This window comes from Nipponia nippon, unplaced genomic scaffold, assembly GCF_047370975.1.
Source record: "Nipponia nippon isolate SJK-2023a ecotype South Korea unplaced genomic scaffold, ASM4737097v1 scaffold_2, whole genome shotgun sequence".
In the NCBI taxonomy this organism is placed as follows: Eukaryota; Metazoa; Chordata; class Aves; order Pelecaniformes; family Threskiornithidae; genus Nipponia; species Nipponia nippon.
Window position 1 is genome coordinate 90,226,249 of NW_028262336.1, and position 13,208 is coordinate 90,239,456.

The 13,208-nt window shown below is 38.2% G+C and overlaps 1 protein-coding gene across 6 annotated transcripts in view; it reads left to right on the forward strand.

The window, feature by feature from the left end:
- Window positions 1-13,208, forward strand: part of PCDH9 (protocadherin 9) — a 697,627-nt gene that overhangs the window by 81,410 nt on the left and 603,009 nt on the right. The gene's annotated exons all lie outside the window — the stretch shown is intronic.

Consider the following 13,208-nt stretch of genomic DNA (forward strand, 5'->3'; position numbering starts at 1 on the left):
CATTTGTGTTGTTTATTGCTTTCATCCAGTTTTGAAAAATCCATTTTTTAAAAATCAGTGGTAAACCCCCAGAATCCTTAATTCTGTCAGAATGTAATTAAATTAGCAGAATTCATAATGAAATTGTTATGACTCTGGGTTCTGAAGGTACCTTGAGTACTGTTGCTAAGTCATTCTTTCAGGCAGTACAATGGTTTTTGGTGCAACAGATTCCTTATCCAGTACATTTTGTTTAAGGTCTTTGTTCTTTTAATAAAGATAAGAATCTGAGGGGCTGATTACTTGCCTTGTCTTAGGTGGAAATTACTAAATGGATGACAAAATTGTTCAGAGTTGTGTTTGAATAGGTTTAGGCTCCTTTCACCTTTTCCATTCACAGAATTCCCACAGAAGCAGTGATCCTAGCAACTTTATCTCCTTAAAAATACTTGAATGACTCTGTTTTCAGGTTTGTCCTAAGATTTTACTATGATCAGCCAAGCCTCTGTGTGACTAGAGTGCAGGAAGAGTGAAAGGTCTCTTGCATCTTTTCTTCGAAGCAGTACATCTTCCTCTTCATGTGACTTTATGTGTATGTCTTTGTATGCAGGGCAGAAATGGCTTGAGGATGAATGCATGCTGGCAAAGGAAAGAGGGATTGTCTGGAGGCCCCATGTGGCCTACATTTATAAAAATGAAGACGAAAATGAGGACAGAAGTGAAAAAGGGTTCAGGTATTTTTAGGGATATATAATTGCTCCACTCGCTCCTTCTGTGGGTGTCTGTGAATGAAAAGGTGGAGGATTAGGTTGTGAATATTCAGTATTGCAATTCTTCCACTGTAAACTCTCATCTGTGGGTTGTCTACTGTTATTCTGCTAAGACAAAAGAGGAAAGGGAAGGAGAATAAGCTAGAGGTCTGCTGTGAAAAAATAATGAGCATAATGTAGTTCTCCAAATCTAGATACTTAGTGCTGCATTAAACAACCTTGTTGGAAAGATGAGCTTTCAAACAGGTGAGGTTATTGTGGTCCACAGCTGAAAGGCAAGGGAGATCAAATTAGGGGCTCCTAAAAGAAATATAAAAATCTGTCAACAAAATTCATTTGCCTTGTCTAAACCCAGAAGATAAAATTAACTCAGTCCTGTCTGTCAGAAACATAGTGGATGGTTTTAAGGTTAATTATTCTTAATTTGGGACATATTTTTAACCGCTGAGGACAGGTTTTTAGTTAATAAGACCATAATAACTTTGCTTCCCAAGATCTTATTTCCACATCAGGTAAGTCACTAGAGGATAGTATGTGCTGTGGAAAAGAAACTAGGCTTATTACACTCATTGTTTATGAATTGGTCAGAGTAACCAGATGAACATCTCATGCTTTTTAAACGAAGGAGACTGACAGTTGCTTTTTTTTATTATTTAACTTTATGTGCCTGCAAGGTTCAGGAGCCTTAGTGATCATACATGGTTTAAGTCCCATTTCAGAAGTTAAATTCTGAAAATTATTTCATTTCTTTTTTATCAGGGGCAGATGAGTGCTGTCTGACAGTAAAACTGAGAGGCAAAGACAGAAGTTTCACAGTTATTTTACAAAGTATTTATGAATTCCCATGGAACTAAAATACATAGAACTTGCACTAAATGCATCCTTTACTTTTTAATACCAATTTAAAATATCTGGTAAGAAAAATGAAAAAAAAAATCTTTTCAAATCAACAGAATTTTTAAATTTTGGTAGATGTTAGTTTTGATTATGAGCTGCTTCAAATGCTTTTAATAATTTTGAATATTAAAATTAAATTTCGAAATTATATCATGAACACATGTCGTTTAGATAACACCAGAACTAAAAGTAAATGGCCAGTCCCTTGGCTTTATAGGGAAGTTTAGTTTTATTGCATTCATTTGCACCTCTTCTTCATGGATTACTGAATGTTTCAGTGCTGTAAAGCTGTATTTTTCCCCACATCTCTCCTCTCTAAACTGTGCTCTTGGGCCAGTTTTAGTAAGCGTGCATAACTAAATTCCTTCACTTTGGTACAAATAAAATAAACTGTTGGAGCCTTTCTTTCCCCAAGTCTAGAGCTGTGTAACTGCATGCCTTCTCCTCATATTTATCTGATTGTACATATTGCTTTACCCAGAAAATACCTGCTTCATATGCTTATCTTCTCAAATATATTTTTGTTTTGTCTTCCTGAGTCTTAAGCCATATGTATTTTTTCTTTCTCAGAAACCATCTCCCAGAGAGAACTAGTCTCTTTAAGGGCTGCCCCTTTCAAGGTGACCCACTGCAGACAGACTCAGTGACTTTAATTTGTCTTTACCTTCCTCGGGCAAAGCAGAGATCACAATTCAGTAGTCTGCTGGCAAGAAAAACAAACAGTGACAACCTCAAGCACTCCAGACTTCTCAGAGAGCACTCAGTGTATAAAAATAACCACGCTCATATTTATTTTGTTTGCCTTTTGGTTTTAGAACATTTTGAGTCCACCTGGGTGATATTTTCAAATGCTTCCCTGCAACTAGGGAGCTGCATGTATATTTTATTTACAAGCCACATGGCCTTCTTCCCTCAAAATGCTCATGCATTCTTATGACTAAGAGCCAAAAAGCACTGAGGAGGCTACAAAATATATGATAAATCCTGAAAGCTGATCCAAAGCAAATTTGAAATGTGCAACTTCCCTTGGCCTGACTATTTCTTCCCTTTCTTGAGGAGGAAGAAAAAAAGAGGGGGGCATATTTGCAGTCGGTTACTCAGTGATTTTATTCTTACTTCTGCTCCAGCAAAGGTGAGACAAAGGACAGTTTATCACAACAAATAATCTGTTGCTACAACAGGAACCTTCGCTTAGTTCAATCAGTCTCACATACAAAACAGAAACTGAAATTCCCCTGTGCAGATATTGTTTATCCTCATTGTGTCAGTCTTTTTTCACTTATGTGACTTCAGAATTGAGCCTGAAATAAATAAAGTCAGCATGAGTGAGGATAGTGTTATAGAGGACCACAATACGCTTATTTTAAATGCAAGAAAATTCTAGAAAAAAGACTGTTTACTGTACCATTGCAGGTACAACTGAAGCTGAGAGAGTTGCAGTAATGCTGTCTTTACCATCGCAGAATGGGAGCAGGAGGGGAAACACTACAGAAAAGCTAAATTTGAAATCTCTGTAGACAGCAGAGACTATGAAAGCCAGCTCGCATAATGGGATGGAACTGTACAGACATTTCAAGGTTTGCAGCCCTCTAGTGTTTGAAGATCAAATACTGTGAATAGTGGGACACAACAGCTTTTTTCCAGCTAAGGGAGCTTTCTGCTGTGACAAACAACTTTTGCATTTTCATTATTAGCTCAATGTGGCAATGAAGAGACCTGATACAAGTAAATTACTCGCGTATCAGCTGCTTACATATATGTTACTTACATGGAACAAGTTACAAGTTCCAGGAGCTTTTATAATCAATGCAGCAGCTCACTGAAGAAGACATACTTTGTACAAACGGATGTTGTCATTTATTCTGTCAGTTCCATAGTTGCCAGACATGGTATATCACATAAGATCTCTTTATATTATGGTGCTTTGCTACAGTCCTGAATTTCATTGAATTTCATTGAAAGCAATAGAATTGTGCTCTTTTACTTTCAATATGAATTTGACCCATTGATCTAATTTGGTCCATTTTATTTCATCAGCCACTTCATGTACCAACTTTATGAGGCAAAATGTTTCCATAGAGGTGCCTGTGTGCACATTATGGGAACTTAACTCAAAAAAATAAACGAAAAAGCCACCACCACCACGAACCCCACAAAATACAGAATTTTACCTATGTAAAAAACACAAGATGAAAACAGTAAAACAGTTAAGGAGACTGACATAACACATTTCTTTTTTGCCTCAGGGTGGAAAGGACACATTCTCAGGGCAGAGCCTGTGACTCTGAATGCAGTATTTAAAGCATTGTATACAGTTAGGGTATTATGTGCTTTAAATAAACCTGAACTGAAAAATAAACAAAAGGATATTTACAGGTATCAGATTAGAGAATTATAATTTAATGCAAATTTACAAGTAATGAAAAATAAGTGTAATTACCTAAATACACAAACAGGGATAACCATCTCCTGTGTTTAAAAACACTTCTTTGGAAGCTTTGGCTTTGTAGAACAACTTTGAGGTCCTAATTTTGAAAGGTTTTTTTACTTATAGTAGCAAAGTGGTGCATCCTTAGCCACTGTGTTAGTCTCATATGGCACAGTAACAGGAGATATACAAAAAGGCATGTATGAAAAAGATTTGATAAACTAATACACTAAGACTGCTTTGTTTCCAACATTTATGTGTAAATCTGTGGTTGAAAAACATTCTATACATTATATTACTGTGAGTGAAAAAGAGATGCTGAAGATGCCAGGAAGAGAAAAATAAAGCAGCTTTGATTTTTCTCTAAGTTGAGCTAAGAAACCAGAACCCTCTCAAGTTCCTGAGTGTGTCTGTGTGTTGGCTCTGTGTGTGGGGTGTTTTATCTGTGATGTTGGTAACCTAATGGCAAATATCATAAAAGCTGTACCAAAAAAATAAAAATAAAATTGTTGGCAGAGCATATGCAGTCACCCAGGGCAACAGAGGGGATTGTTCTAGGAGAAGTGACAAAGTTTCTCCTGGTATATACTGATTTGTCACTTCCCTTGGGAAATAAATACGTCAATGCATTTGCTGCCTTATGTGTAATAAAATACTCTTCCAGCCAAAGAAACAAATAAATGCTCCCCTCCTCCTTCCCTCTCCAGATAATAAGCAAGACTGAAGTCAAACTCACTTTTCGTCTCCCAGCAATCTCTCAAATAAGAAGCAGTGTCCTGTAATTTGATTCAGTTAAAAACTACCCTCTGTTCCTTTATTCAGGAATGTCAAATCTAAGCTTATGGAAGAAGGATATTGAGCGAGGGTGTTTTTTTATGTGGGTACAGTTTATTTTGATTTTACATACAAAGTAATGAAAAATAAGGCACAGCGAATCTGAAGTCAGTATGTGACCTGGGTTTGCATCTCTGTGCGGCATGCACAGTATGCGCAGTCCATATGACTGGGTGCAATCACACACTAGCAAATGGTGTATTCATTGAGTACTCGCTGCAGAGAGTACTCCTTGAGTGTCCAGCAAAGCTACAAATTAAGCTTTATATTCTGACATGATCCTCTGTAGTAGACTACAGTAGAGCTGGACTGACAGTGCCCTTTGCTTGGTCTAGGCCATCTGTCTCTTGGACTTTATTATTCCTGGCATGGAGGAATTTAAGCGAAGATGGTTTGTGACTTTCTCAGTATTGCCACATTGAGTTTTCATCTGTTTTATTCCTGTACAAGAATGCATATTAGTGCTACCCCAATGAATACATGTAACTGTGAGTTCAGCCTCGTTCTTCAGGTGTGCTTTATAGGAATTGTCTGGCTGTGCTGGAGTGCTTTAGGTTACCTCAGTTAGATCATTTCCATATTGCTCTGTTTAACTTTTGGTGGAATTTGGTGCATGCAATTTGAGTAAAACACAGTATTTTTTATTTTTAATTTCTGGGGGCTTTGCAGTCATTGGCAGTGCTAAAAAAAGTATGTAATAAAAATTGGTCTCAAAAATTGTATTGTCGATAAAACGTGTTATGTAGGATCAATCTGAGCTTCAAAAGCATCAAAAGCTTTTTTTTTTTTTTTTTTTTTGTTAAGACAATCCTGTATTCTCTTGATCAGAAAAGTGAAATTAGCAGCATTTTGTTGTATGCTTAGATTAAAAAAAAAAAAAAATGCTGGAAGGGGAGAGAACTGTTCTGTTTAGTGCCAATCATTTATTCTTATGTTTCCTTTTGGTTATTCTTTTTTTGTTAGTTACTTCTGTTCCTTTTTGGAAATTTAGTCCAGTTAATTTATGAAAGTAAAGATAGGGAAAAAAATAGTTATAAATATCTGTTATATTCAAGAGATAAATTTTGCCTTTCCAGTTACGACTTGTTATTTGACAGTGTCTTAGTTCAGAGTGTCGCATCTTGAAAGCTCTACAGTCATTTTAGACCTTTGAAATCTCTTCATGAATACTTAATTCTGCATTTTTAGGAGAAGAGTCTGTGCTTGAGAGATCTGTAGTATGGTTCAGTCTGTTGCCACTAGCTCTCAGTGCAGATTGTTCAAGGCTGCAGAAGAAATTAGTATTATTTTGAAACACTGTTTGTCCACAGGAATGTCACCCCTTCAGGTCCCTGCACGGAGCATATGAAATAGCACCAGATGCAGACAGTGATCTGTGTTCTCATGTGGTTCTCCCAATTATCGTTCTGAAGCTCTCTTGCCTGCATTGATGTTTTGTGAGAAGAACAGAGAACGGCGCTGGTTCCTGAATGTATGTGTGTGATGGATGGCATTTATTTTAGTTTCTTTGTTCCTCTAAAAAGGGAGAGACTGGGTAGGATGGAGGTAGCTTTATTTTCTTGTGTAGGGGAGATCCCAGAGCAGAGGGTAGAGAGCATGTGGCAGCTAAGCAGGAGCTTGTAGCATGGGCAGAGAGCAGGGAGCTGGTGAGAAGTGCAGGGAGCTGGTGAAAAGTACCGGGAGCAGATGTGCTGCAGAATTGCGGAGGTGATGGAAAGAAAACTTCTCAGGGACCTAGAGGGTACTGCACAGAGTGTGCTGCAACCCAGATCGAGTCATTTGGTCTGAAACCAAGCCTAGAGACAAGGAATTGCTTCAAAAATATATGATTTGGGATACACTGAAGGGAACATTCTTTATAATCCTGTTTTGTTTCTGTTGCTTTACTTAGCTGATTCTGAGTATTCTACGTTAAAAAATATTTGGTCAAGTGTTAGTTCAAATATTTAAAGAAATATCAAATCACTTTCTTTAATGATTAAGAACCTGTTGGAGTTTTTTGGGTACTCCTTATACTGAAAGGGAGTACCATTTCAATATAAGTAAAAGGAGAATGGAGTACTTCAAAGGTCTGGCTGCCCTCGACTCTTGTCACAACAGATGATTGAATTTTTCAGATCAGAAACACATATTTAGTTTTTTAAACAACCTCCCTGAATTACTTGCTCTGAAAATGGATTCTGTAATCATTGAGCTATCAGGGTTGGGCAGATGTAAATCAAGAATGGCATAATCTCTGCTCTAGATTCCGCCCCCCCCCCCTTTTGCTTTTAACTATTTAGACTTTTTCCAAAAGGAAAAAAAAAAAGCAAAAAACAAACCCAAAACCTAGTTAGCATGCAAGGTGTTGCTCTTTATGACTTTTAGAAGTAGTGTCTCGAAGACCCTAATCTGCTTCTGGAAACTGTAAAAATAAGCAGTAAGAAGAAAAAAACAAGTATTAAAATATTTTGTCTTTTTCATAACTTCCAACAGAATTAATTTGTTTGAGCTACCCGTGTATGGCATCCTTAATGTACTTAACACCACGCTGTTTAGACAAACCAGAACCCGTAATAAAAACAATTCAATTAGACAACACACTTAACCACTTTACCCTTAAGTGTAAATTGATAGTGAACTGAACTCAGTGGAATTTTCCCACCGAGCTCAGTTGTGCTGGAATAGATAAAATGTTACTGGTTTGCGTGCGCGTCTTACAAGTGAGGGGGTTTGACACATGCTGCAGCAATTCTGGCAAACATTCCCTCTCACTCTGTTTTGCACTTTTGAATTTCCTGAGGGTCCTAATTAATAAAGTTAGTAAGAAAAGCAGTCACAGTCTATCGGCGTCCCTAATGGACTTTCATTAGAAGGGAGGCCAACTTCTTGCCTGTTTCTGATCCTCAGTTTATTGGCCACAATATCTGGTTTGGATCTGAAACCTTTATTTTCTTTCAAGATTTCTGTAATAATAAATTCCTTGTCAGACAACTCCATTTTCTAAATTTCATACTGAGTTAGCCTCTCTACAATGATGTTCTTTTTTTTGAGAAAAGTTAGGGGGCTTTGCGGTCACAAATCTTCTCTTGGGTCGCAACCAAACATCTAGCTTCTTAGCCAGAACACCTGAGAGACACAGAAACCAATATATTTACACAAAATACTGGCTATACATACCTATAAAACAGCAGTTAATCAGCAGAGCTCAAGTATAACCTTGGGGTTGGCTCTGTAAGAATGGCTTGTTTAAAACCTCTCAGTGATTAAAAAATAATAAATACCTAGTTCTTACTTTGGCATTTGTTTGAGTAGATTTAAAAGCTTTTTAGAGGAGGTAACCTTGACTAACCATGTTTTACAGATGGGGGGAGAAGGACGCAGCTCTCCTAACTTCACTGAACAAACCAATAGCAAAGTTAGAATTAGAAATTCAGGCCTCCAGGCTGCCTGTCAGGGCCATCTATGCTAGATCCCACTTACAGGCAATAATATAAAATGAAAGTTGTCTCAATGCCTGTTCTGGAGGGACTATTATTACTGTTGTGTATTTACAGAGGTTTGTGTCCTTTGACATTTACACACAGGAGTCACAGTTCGTAATAGGTGCATAATGTAACACCAGCAACACTAAACCAAATGCAAAGTGGCTAGAAATTAATGGGGTTTATGGCAAAGACACTTGGGTGTCAGACTTTGGCTCTTGTTCTTGCTTCGTTAACCATTGAAAGAGGGAAAAAAAAGCAGCATGGAAGAAGGCAGAAAATTGGCAGTAATCAATAAGGGTAAAGAGCAGTCACCAGAAATTCTGGAGGAGTGTGGGTAGATTTCTGGGAGCGTGAGGGGAGAAGTAGTCCAAAGTTTAAGTGGTCGCAGGGAGACGGGAAGTAGATTGACACTGCAGCATTATTTGGGTAACAAGAGGGGGGAAGTCAGAACTGCACAGTGAAATGGACACTCTGGTTTAAATCTCAAACTGAGAAACGAAAAGCTAAATGCAGGAACTAATATTTTCCTAGTAAGGCTATGTGACATTCCTGACTAATTTTAATGTGAACGAGAGTAGATCCCATGGTCAAGGTTTTCCATGCAAATTTTAACAAAATCAGTGTTAAATTTAAGTTCAGTTATGATAATTTTTCTGTACAGAGCAAGAAGAGTGCACATCAGGACATTCCCACCCCAAAATCAGGCGGTGAAGAAGTGACCACCAGCAGATGGGACAAGACAGTTGATTTTAATCTTGTAGTCAGACTGGGGTCTGAATGTGAATTGAACAAGCCAGATTCAGAGTATCGGGTGCAACACAGCGCACAGCCAATTGCTGGCAGCCTGCTGGGCTGCATCTCTCGAGAGGAAGATCAAGCACTCAGCAGTGGAAAGGAGAGATGATTTACCATGGGGGGCTTAAAACTGTATTCAATTTAGGCTTCTTTTAACCTCCATAGACCTTTATAAAGACAAGAGACACAGAAAGTAAGAAAGGAGTGAACAAAGAGAGATGGGAAAGGAAGGATAACTGACTCAAAAGTGGATACAGGAGAAAATGACTGAGACATGAGAGAGGATGAAGTGGAGGAAGGATGGCACAAGGGAGAGGGGGGACCATCTTGTGCTAGGGGAGAAATGTGGAAGAAGTTTCCTTGTAGAAGTTTTCCACCCAGCAGTATCTAAGGCCCACAATAAAGATTTCATTATTCGTACTGCTTTTAGTAGTATGTGCTAAAACGTACGTACTTTTAGCATCTGGACTTGAGCCTGCCCTGCTGCACAGTGTCCATGCAGTGAGTAGGGGGGTGAAGGTGGGTGCGCCCCAGCACCTCATCTCTTCACGGTGCGGGACGGTTTGCCCCAGGCTGCAGGCACACGGGGGGGGAATACGGCCACGGGCGGTGCAGGGCTGTGAACTGTGCGGGGACTGGGGCTCAGGGAGCTCTCTGTGCTAGAGCGGCAGTGAGTTGGGGCTCTCACGGCAGTGGGATACGAGGGCACTTCTCAGAGCTACCATTCAGGAAGAGGAAGCAGAAATGGCTGCTAGGTCAGTGACTCAGAGAGGCCGTTCATAACTGCTCCACCCTTTCTCCCAGCTCAGGAGGTGTCATATTTTTAACCGTCTTCATTATTTTGCTGCTCTCCTCTGGATGGACCTTTTTTTTTTTTTTCAGATTCTGCTTTTTGAGTCAAGGCAAGAATATAGACTATTTAAGGTCACTGTATTTAAAGGCTTTATTTTCATTATTATTGTCTCTTTTAGTAGTCTGAATTCTTCAGGCCTTAATAATATTGTTGGGCTTTTTGACTACCGTTGTACATGGAACAAATGGTTTTATTGAACTGTCCAAAGTACTTTCCAGATCTTTTTCTCTGAATAGGTGCACTTAATTTAGAACCCATTTGTACATAGGGGCAATTCACATTATTTCATCCAGTGTGTATTGCCTCTTGTCTACACTGAATTTTATCTGTTGAGTTTCTTAAACACATAACTTTGTTCAGCTTTTCTGAAGTTCTCCCTGGCCTTCTCTAATCTTGAGTAACCTGCGTCACTTTGAACGTCACTTTTAAAGGTTCCATTAATACTTAAATGGTTTTTAATTTTTTGTTTTGTTTTGGGATTGGCAAGGCAATATCAGAGGTACATTGAGAATACCTTTGTTCAGCAGAGCTGCAGTAATTGCTTCTGTCTCTTGTAGTTTGAAGAAAGTGAAATAAAGTGAAAATAGCCATTCATAACAAGAAAATGTAAAGTCAAATAGGCACAAAGTTTTTAATATTTAATTTTCCACATTATAAAGCAGACTCTTCTTCTCCGCCTTCCCATAAATGCAGAAATGGATAGGATTAATTAAACATTAAACCATTATTCTTCCTAAAAGAAAAGTCCTTGCTGGTCATGTTTGATATAATATGTTCCCAAGGTGATCTTTACCCCATCTGAAGTTTCCCCATCATTGGTTTAAAAAATAATTAATAATAAAGAAATAAATATTTTGTTATCATATTGCTCTTATCTTTTTACTGGAGGAGAAAGGGGTATTATTTGGTAAATCTTCCTTTAATTAAATAATTGACTGGAGGGCTGGTTCCATAATGGAAATGTTGTGTGACATTCAGTGCAGGCAGTGATTTAGAAATGAGACAGTCAGTCTGTGGAAGGAAAAAGGTTTCTAGGTCCTTAGGCTCTAGGGAAGAAGCATATTTGCTTTCTAGACTGTTTGCCTTCTAGAGAAGGAGGAGGAGCAGGGAATGAAACCAACAGAATAGGGCCACTAGCATTTTTAGCTAATGATATGCAGTGTCAAGAAGGTGCTATTTGTATCTGTGAGATATTGCTATGGGCTGACAGAATAAGAAAACAAGAAACATATGAAGTAAACTCAAGAAAGCAAAAATATGCCATCCAGGAAGAAAGTAAACCAGAGAATTCATTTTTTGTGGTACAAAAGTAAGTCATGCTTGCTTGAATTACTTAAGGATTGCATTTTGTAACTGTGAGCATATGAACATAACTATTGCATTGGCTGTATCCTGTATTCTTTAATTTATCTCTATTACTAGCTTTGTTACTTTGCAGAGTGTGCTTAGGCTAAATGGATAGTTCTGGTCTACATTTTAACCATAATAGCACTGAATAAAAGTGATAGTTACTGATATACTTGCACAAATTACTGGGAAAAAAAAAAAAGTCTTTATAGATCTACAAAATTAGGGGACGGGTGGGGTGGTGAGAGAAGGAGATATGTCCATGTAATATATTTCCTGATATGATACTGGTAAATAATGAATTGTCAGGAGCTCTCCGGACTTAGGGAGATAGGAAATTTTAAGAAACAGTCTGAGCATTTACTTACTGCCTTTATTGCTCTATGGAAGCTCAGAGGTCTTCTACTGATCCTTTAACTCAGACCTTACCTACTCTCTTTTGAGCAATAACTCTACAATTTGTAGCACTTTCTTTTAATCTCCCAATGGTATATTTACTGTCTTAGATCATATGTTAACAGCACAGTAAGTCCCAGAGAAGGAAAAGGGAGACCTATCATTACTCAGATGTATAAAATCTTCTCTCAGGTGACATCCACCACTCTCTTTCTAAAATGAAACCAAAAGAAGAGTGGACAAATGATACAAACTTGGGGTGCAAATGTCAGTGGGAGAGGAAGTGAAAAGGAGACAGTGGCCCAATCACTGCTGTGACTACAAGAATTCAATCTAAGGTAGGGTCTTTCTAGCTCCCGACTGCCATAACTTTGATTAACCTTGCAGTGTTTCAGCACAGGGTCATGCTATCCCGTTGACACTTTTCCTTTGAGATGTCAGTCACATTTCAATAACTTTCCAGTGTGGGCTTGTAAGTCCTGTCTCTTCATTGACTTTGAATGAGGCAGGTTGCTTATGAATGCAGCTTGAAGTGTCACTCAGATATTCTTGCATTGTGTTATCTTTGACTGACATGTCTGGAGTGGTGGAAAATTCAGGGTATCTAACTGCCCCTGTTTTGACAGTGAGAACCTTCCATTTTTTTATTTTTATTTTTAATTCCTGAGGCTCTCTCTCCCTTCTGATGATAATGAGATTTGGTACTGCTTTTTTCTTTACACTATTAACAAGCACAGGAGAGTCCTATCCTGCAGATGTAGCATCTTAGCATTTCTGTCTGGAGTTTAGGTTCTCACAGTATGAAAGGCATAAGCTCCACTAATGGAAGATAATACGTTAATGATAGCAGAGAAAGCACGGGTTCAGGAAAGGGCATAAAAGAAATTCCTATCGGTTTAGCCTTCAAGATAGCTTTTAGTTTATGTCTGTCTTGTGTAATTCCTAAGGGTTAGGCCCAAAGCCATTTAAAAAGGGCCAGCAAGACTGAAGGAAAAGCATTTCTAGTTTTTCAATGTTTATTATTAGCAACATAGACTGTAGCCGTCTTTGTGGAAGTTTCACTATGTGGTAGAAGGCGGCGTCCCAGAACAGTGATTGTTCCAAGGCTGTGTTATTCAATAAGCTGATTTATAACATATGACTCCAGTTATAATCCAAGAGTTGCTCCATTTATTTTAAACAAAATAAATATTTCTCTGCTGTAGCCACTTGAGGTTTATAATCTTGTTTTCAGGAGTGCCCTGACTCACATAAACAGACTTACCCCCATTCCAGTGCTAACAGAAAATGCAGGGTCTGTGGTGGAGGAGGGGAAAATTCCGTAATATAAAATAGTTCATATCTGTTTCATAGTGTTTCATAAATCTGGTTTCTAGGCAGTGGAGGAAAATGAATAAGAAGCGTTTTTGTTTTTTTCAACCTACTACTATAGCTTTTTTGCT